Source organism: Sarcophilus harrisii, chromosome 3 (genome assembly GCF_902635505.1).
Source record: "Sarcophilus harrisii chromosome 3, mSarHar1.11, whole genome shotgun sequence".
In the NCBI taxonomy this organism is placed as follows: Eukaryota; Metazoa; Chordata; class Mammalia; order Dasyuromorphia; family Dasyuridae; genus Sarcophilus; species Sarcophilus harrisii.
The window spans coordinates 441,901,147-441,910,062 of NC_045428.1; positions in this window are offsets into that span (position 1 = coordinate 441,901,147).

Genomic DNA, 8,916 nt, shown 5'->3' on the forward strand with positions numbered 1-8,916 from the left:
ATTCTGAGGAAATGAAAAGCCCAAATGGTCCCAAAGAATAAACATGAAAGCATAACATTTTCCTATAATAAGTAAGTGGGTAATTATAGCATTATTACCTCATATATAATGACAGTGTAGTGAGGTTGAATTGGCTTATTGCCCTTAATGGACACCAAAGGTGGGTGAGACTCTCCAGATTATTCATTTGGAAGATAACAGATCTGGTTAATTACATAAAAGTCCAAGAAAACCATAGAACCTCCTAAATGAGATCCAAAATGACTAGAGAGTTCAGCTTAATTCTACATTTTCAAGAAAAACTGAATATCCAGATGAAGATTGTCTGTTATTTAGATCCTAGTTCATGAACAACCTGCAAAACTATTATATCAATATATATATATATATATATTATATATATATTGAGGCGATATTTCAGATTCTAGTCATATAATTAGAAAATGGATTGTCTTTTATGTGGGCAATTTCCCAGAGCTTTCATGGACTTCCAATTCCTCTCTGAAACAAGAACCCAAATTTCTGACAACACTATTTCTCAGATAATACTATAGATCTGTAAATCATAGAATACTATCATCTCCAAAGATTCCAAAGACTGTGAGTTAAAGAAAAATAGAGAGATATATAGTGGGTATAAATAGATTATGTTACTGTCATGTTACCAACAATTAATTATGTACAAAAATTGGTATAATAATTAAGAATAAGATTGAAAAAAAATATGAGCCACCTATATAATGAGAGTTATAACAACTGTAAGGACAGAGCATTACAATTTTCAAATAATGACAAGCAACCTAAGGGAAAGTCCATGGCACGTTGAGTGGATGCAGTGAAGACTTAAAGGAATTTATGGGCAAGAGTCAGAGTGAGGAGACATAAATAGGTTGTGATGTGTCTTGATGGGGATAGAGCAGAGAGTACTCTTTTTACTAATATCACAAACCATTTAAATATTGAATTAAAAACTATAAAGCTAATAATTAAAGAAATTTTATAATGAATCATCTTGTAAAATGAGCAATCTCTTTGCAAAGTGAATTTTTACTCCATTATCTGTTTCATAAAACTGAATTTTAATATATTGGATTTACTTTATTAAAGTAAGCCATATATGTCTATTGCCTCCCTCCATACATATACCATGCAGTTAAATTCATTCTTTCATTGCTACCACCAAACAATAATTTCTAAATACCTAAGATAAGCTTAGCTGTCCCCTCACTTCTTGTCTATAATTTTCTTTTTGAGTACTTTATGAAGATTCCACTCTATTTTGAATTTTTTCTCATTTATAAACCTCTTACCTCTAACTTCTCGCTCTTATGGAAACTAGGTTTTCCCCTGAAAATAATGCATTCCCTTCTGCTGCCTCTTCCTCTGGAGACCTCAATTCCTCTTCTCTCTGACTGAATAGAGGACAACTTTGGTTTTTCTTTTTCTGATGATTCTAAGATAACCATCCTTTTATGATTCTAATCATTTAAAGTTTACATTAACTACATGCTTATCAAATCACTGTTACTATTGTATCAGATACAATATAAATTGGATATTTATTCACCTGCTCAGAAGATGTTAGAATAGAATTCATATTTTTTTCTCTTCATTTTTATTGACTTAAAGAATTCAAAATCCAGCTGATATGCTTAGATCCTTCAACCTCATGGATTTCATACTTAAATCTCCAGTCTGCATGGTTCATATACAAATCAGGTCATACCATAAACCTCATAATGTGAAATGTCTGCATCTCTAAAATCCTGATTTGGAATTTAAAATTCCCTACCTCATTCATATCTTATCTTTTCTTCCTTTCACTTGTCTTCTTCCCCAAATTCCACTAAAACAAATATCTGAACTTAGACATCATCTGATTATTAGAAAATTTCTAATCCCTTAGTACTCTGGTACACTAAATCTAGATAGAACATTATAGTCAATATTGTGTCAAAATGTAACCTTGGACCGCTTTGCCCACAATCGCTTTCTCCATTTGTCTACTCAGACTAATGTAAATTATAGAACTAGGATGAGCTAACTTATGATTCTCAAACCTTAAGTAGTTCTTCAATGCTGCTCAATCATATTATTATTTAGTCCTAACACACCCCAATCATACTAAAGCTTCTCTCACCTCCTTAAATGCAATATTCTGTCCCTGTAAGTGACACAGCAGATGACCTCTCTTATTTAAATAAGAAAATCAAAGCTCATCAGGTGCAATCTCTCTCATTTTACCTCTTCTTTTGCTCAATATTGGTCTGTTGTCCTTCCTCAAGAAAGAGGTGCCCCACTTGCTATAATGGAAAATATATTGGTCTTAGAATTAGAAGACCTGAATTTGAGTTCCAGCTGCCACATCAATTTTGTGACTATGCAACAGTTAGTCCCAATCTCTGAGACTGTTTCCTCACTTTAAAAATAGGAAAAAATACATAAATGGGTTTTGTGAATCACTATGACATAATGGATATAGGACCAACATTAGATTCAAGAATACCTGAAATCAAACTCTGGCTATGACACATACTAATTTACAGATAAGCTCTCAATATCCCCAGAGTACTTTCTTAAGACTTTTTGTTGAATGAGGGACTGTTCGGTAGCTGTGGGGGGTAATTCCTTGAATGGAAGAAATAAAGAACCATTTTCTCCTCTCCAAGAATGACTGATTGCCACCACCAAGGCAAATTTTTGTAACTGTGTATTTGACCTTATTCTCCTCATGTGTCTTTTCTAAAATCTTTCAATTATCTTTTCTCTCCTAAATCTTTAATTAATTTATTTCATTCCACTTGCTCTTTCCCCTTTGTCTGCAAGTATGTACCAATAGTCATTATCTTGAAAAAAACTATACTTAACCTTCATGGTCGCTCCATTTTTCTTCTTCCTTTCACTGCCAAACTTTTCAGAAGAATGATCTCCGTCTCATTCCACTTCTTTACTCATTCTTTCCTGAACCTTTTGCAATTTGACTTCTGTTTCCACCACTTTTCTGAAGAGATACTCTTAAAAATCACAAAGGACATAATCACAATCCAATAGCCCTTTTCTGATCTCGTTCTCTTTGACCTTATTTCATAATCTGATGCTGCCAAAATGGGAGATACACACACACACACACACACACACAAACACACATACACACACACAGAGAGAGAGAGAGAGAGAGAGAGAGAGAGAGAGAAATACTGAAAGAGGCAAGCTGGTTACTATTTGACTTTTGTGACATTTTACTGTTTGTGTCACACACACACACACACACACTCCTTCTGTGTCTCCACTGATTCCTTTTTTCCTTTTCCAGTCCCCTAAGTATACAGAGCCCTAAGGTTTTGTGCATAGTATTCTATTCTTTTCTGTGTACACTTTATCCTTTGATGATGTGATCCACTCTTAAGGGTTTGGCTATTACCTCTGCATGTATAAATACCAAATAATTTTGCTACCTTTGTTTACATATTGTGAAAATCTTATATGAAACATTCTAATGAATAAGCACTTACTACACATATTTCTGAGAAAATTCCACTGAACGTTTTTATATTTTTCCCTCAGAGCCAAATTGAGGGGAGTGGGGAAGAGTATGAGACCTGACAAAAGTTGCAGGTTGTTTTCATTTGGGATTTCCTTTTAAAGGGGAAGGAAAGTATTGTCCTCATGTATAATTTGGAAAAAGAACAAATTTGTTGTTGATGTTTTCCAATTTTGTAATGTTCTCTAAAATATAATCATTCTCTGGGAGCAGATTTCTTGGGGAGTTTCTGGGAGCAGCCTTCCTTTCAGTTCAAATCAATAATCACCTCAAATGCAGCCAGCTGTTAAAGTCCAGTCCTTTATTGCCTCTTCCAAAATAGCTTGATTGGCTTTCTTAGAGACCTATCTCTCTCCTTGTTTCCAATAGCTCTTGCCAGTAGTCCTTTGTCTCTTCCAGCTTCAGCCTCTCTTCTTATGAATCCAAAGCCTTCAGCCAGCACAAAAGTTGAAGATGGAATGAATCTGTCTTGCCTCGGGAAGTGGGCTCCTCTTCTAGAGGGCTTGTCCTTCTGCCTTGTGAATCTCCGGGACTTGTGAATCTCACACTGAATCCTGGCTCTGAATCTCCCAGAGTGAATCCTGACTTGTGAATCTCCCGGAATGTCTATCAATTCCAGTGAGCTAGCACCTTGTAAGAATCATAACACCATTTCCCTCATGCCTTCCTCCAATCTCCTGAAATCCATTCTTTTCCACTCCATTAGAAAGCTTATAATATCATTGCATATGGCCACTGTGTCAAAAGTTGGAAAAGATTACAAATGTGACAATTCCCACCCCATAACAAGGATTCTAAAGGGGGATGGGAAAATTATAGATTAGAGAATTACACTTCAATACAGTGAGAGCTGATGGAAAGGGCCAACCCATTACACATAAGCACATGTAATCCACTGAATTAGAGCTGGCAGTGTGTATTAATACATATCTGAAGCTAGTAGATACAATTTTCTTTACCAAACTGTAGCATTATTTTTAAATGTGTTAGAGTCTGTGGTTTCATTAGAAAATATTCCCTCTAGTAATGCCAATAATCTTTTTATGCATTTTTTTCTTATTCAAGTCTCATATTTTTCTATGCATTCATCCTAGAAAATATATTCACAAAGCTAAAGGCCTTTCTCTTGTTGTTTTAGTAAATTTGGACATTAATATAGTCCCCAGGCTATTATATCTTATTCTCTACATGAACACTTTACCACCTTTGCTTTGCATTAATTAATTAATCCACGTAGCATTAGTGTCCCAGTTTTCCCACATCCCCTCCAACATTTATCATTATCTTTTCTTATTCATTTAGTCAATCTGAGAGGTGTGAGGTGGTACCTCAGAGTTGTTTTAATTTACATTTTTCTGATCAATAGTGATTTAGAACATTTTTTCATATGACAATAAATGACTTTAATTTTGTCATTGGAAAATTGTTTGTTTACATCCTTTGGAACCATTTATCAGTTGGGGAATAACTAGCATTGTTATAAATTTGACACAATTCTTTATATAGTTTAGAAATAAGAATTTATCAGAAACAAGAGTTGTAAAAATTTCCCCCAGCTTTGTACTCCTCTTTTAATATTGCTTTGTTGGTTTTGTTTGTACAAACCCTTTTTAATTTAATGCAAAATGCAAAGTTGTCCATTTTGCCTTTCATAATGATCTCTAGTTCTTCTTTTGTCATAAATTTCTCCCTTATTCAAAGATCTGAGAGTTAAATTACCCCTTGCTCTTCTAATTTGCTTATGGTATTACTCTTTGTATCCAAATCATGTACCCATTTTGGACTTATTTTGGTATATTGATATTTTGGTATTTCCCTCCTTTAAGATCTCCCTGGGATATACTGAGTTTCTGATATATTATTTTTCATTTTCCAAGCAATTATTGTTAAACAGTTAAGTTCTTATTCCAGAAGCTGAAATTTAGGGGGTTTATGAAATACTCGACTATTATTGGCCTTGATTATTGTGTCATATATATCTAATTTATTCCACAAATCTCCCACTCTATTTCTTAGCCAATACTAAATGGTTTTGATGATTGCTGCTTTTTAATATATTCTTAATTCTGGTACTGCTAAGTCACAATCCTTTGTATTTTTTTTTCATTAATTCCCTTCATAATTCTGATTATTTTGTGATTATTTTTTCTAATTCTGTAAAATAAGTTTTTGGCAGTTTGATCGGTATGGCATTAAACAAGTAGATCAATTTATGCAGAATTGTCATTTTTATTATATTAATTCAGTCTACACATGAACAATAGGTATTTTTCCAATTGTTTATATCTGACTTTATTTGTGAGAAATGTTTTGTTACTGTTTTCATATAGTTCCAGGGTTTGTCTTGGAAGGTAGACACCCAAAATTTTATTTTGTCTTCAGTTATTTTAAATGGAATTTCTCTTTCAATCTCTTGTTGTTGGGCAGTCTGTCACCATTACATATTATGCTTGCTGATGGTTTTAAATAGATACTACTGACTGTTTTGAGGAAAAGTCCATTTATTCCTATACTCTCTACTGTTTTTAATAGGAATGGGTATTGGATTTTATCAAATGCTTTTTCTGCATCGATTTAGAAATTCATATGATTTTTTGTTAATTTGGTTATTGATATAGTCAATTATGTTAATAGTTTTCTTAATACTGAACCAGCTCTGCATTCCTGGAATAAATCCTACATGGTTGTGGTGTATTATCCGGGGGATGATTTTTTGTAATCTCTTTGTTAATATTTTATTTAAGATTTTTGCATCAATATTCATTGATTAAGGAGATTGGTCTATAATTTTCTTTCTCTGTTTTCATCCTACCTAATTTAGGCATCAATACCATATCTGTATCATAAAAGGAATTTAGTAGGAGTCCTTCATTCCCTATTTTTTCAAATAGATTATATAATATTGGAGTTCATTGTTCTTTAAATGTTTGGTAGAATTCACATGTAAATCCATCTGATGCTGGGGATTTTTTCTTAGGGAGTTGATTAATAGCTTGTTCTATTCCTTTTTCTAAACTGGGACTATTTAAGTAATTTATTTCCTCTTCTGTTAATCTGGGCAATCTATATTTTTGTAGGTATTCCTCCATTTCACTTACGTTGTAAAATTTATTGGTATAAAGTTGGATAAAGTAACTCCTAATTAAGCTTTAATTTCCTCTTCATTAGTGGATAATTCTCACTTTTCATTTTTGAGACTAACAATTTGATTTTTCTCTTTTCTTTTTCTCATCAAATTAACTAAAGGTTTATCTATTTTGTTGATTTTTCCATAAAACTAATTCTGTTTTATTAATTTAGTAGTTTTTTTTTTACTTTTAATTTTATTGATCTCTCTTTTTTTAATTTTAGAATTTCAAGTTTGGTGTTTGATTGGGGCTTTTTAATTTGTTTTTTTTCCAGCTTTTTTAGTTGCAAGTACAATTCATTGATCTTTTCTTTCTATATTTTTATGGAAGTAAGCATCTAGAGATATACTTTGGCTACATCCCACAAATTTTGGTATGTTTTCTCATTATTGTTATTCTCTTGGATGAAATTATTGATTGTGTCTATGATTTGCTATTTCACCCATTCAATTTTTAGGAAGAGATTAGTTTCCAATTACTTTTTGGCTGATTTTCCCCTGGCCTTTTATTGAATGTAATTTTTATTGCATCATGATCTGAAAAAAAATGCATTTACTATTTCTGCCTTTCTGCATTTGATTTTGAGCTCTTTATGTCCTAATATATGGTTAATTTTTGTCTAGGTTCCATGAATTGCTGGGAAGAAAGTGTACTCCTTTCTATCTCCATTCAATTTCCCCCCTCAAAGATCTATCATATCTAGCTTTTCTAGTATTCTATTTATGTCTTTAACTTCTTTCTTATTTATTTTGTGGTTCAAATTATTTAGTTAGGAGAGAGCAAGGTTGAGATCTCCCACTATTATAATTTTGCTGTCTATTTCTTCTTGCAACTTTCAACTTTTCTTTTAGGAATTTAGATGCTACACCATTTGGTATATGTATGTTTAATATCGATATTGCTTCATTATCTATGATATCTTTTAGCAAGATATAGTTTCCTTCCTTATCTCTTTTAATTAGATCAATTTTTGCTTTTGCTTGATCTGAGATCAGGATGGCTACTCCTGCTTTTTTTTTTTTTTTTTTACTTCACCTGAAGCATAATAGATTCTGCTCCAGCTTTTTACATTTACTCTGTATGTATCTCTGCTTTAAATGTGTTTCTTGTAAACAACATATTGTAGGATTCTGGCTTTTATTCCAGTCTGCTATCTGCTTATGCTTTATGGGAGAGTTTGCTCCATTCACATTTACAATTAAAATGACTAATTCTGTATTTCCTGCCATCTTATTAATCCCAAATTATACTTTTTTCTTTCCTTTTCCCTTTTTCCTCCTTCCCAGTATTTTACTTATGAGCACTACTTATCTCAAGCAGTCCTCCCTCTTAGAGACCATCCTTTTTTTATACCTTTTCTCTACTATTTTTGTTTTCCCATCTATTTAGCCTACTCTTTTCCTTTTCCCCTTTCCCCTCCTACTTTTCTATAGGGTGAGAGAAGTTTCTTGGTGAAACCAAATATATCTAATATCCCTTTTTTTTGAGCCAAATCTGATGAGAGTAAGATTCTCACAATATTCATCACCCTCCTTTTTTCCCCTCAATTTTCCTCAATAGATTTTCCTTGCCTCTTCCTGAGATATAATTTCCTTCACTTTACTTCCACTTTCCCCTTTATTTTGTTACAATCCCCTTTCCACTTCTAGTTTCTTTTTTGTAAGATTAAAATCAATTATACATGTACTCTTTATGTATACCCATAACAAAAATACAATTCTCAAGAGTTTTTTCTTATTTTTTTATGCTTCTCTTGAGTTATTTGAAGGTCATTTTTTTGTATTGCTCTGGTCTTTTCCTCAAAAATAAATGGAATTCACCAGTTTCATTGAATGACCACTTTCTTTCCTGAAAGAAAATGCTCAGTTTAGCAGGGTAATTTTTTCTTGGCTTCATTCCAAGTTCCTTTGCCTTTCAGAATATCTTATTCCAGGTCCTTTGATCCATTAAAGTGGAAGCTGCTAGGTCATGAGTAATCCTTATTATGGCTCCTTAGTATTTGAATTGTTTATTTCTGGTGGCTAATAATATTTTTCCTTGGTCCAATATCCACAATATTCCTTGAGATTTCAAGTTTAGTGTCTCTTTCAGGAGGTATTTGGTAAATTCCTTCAATGATCATTTTACCTTCTGATTCTTTAATATCCAGGCAGTTCTCTTTGATGATTTTCTGAAAAATAGTGTCTAGGCTATTTTTTTCATCATGTATTTCAAGGAGGCCAATAATCCTTAGATTGTCTCTCCTAA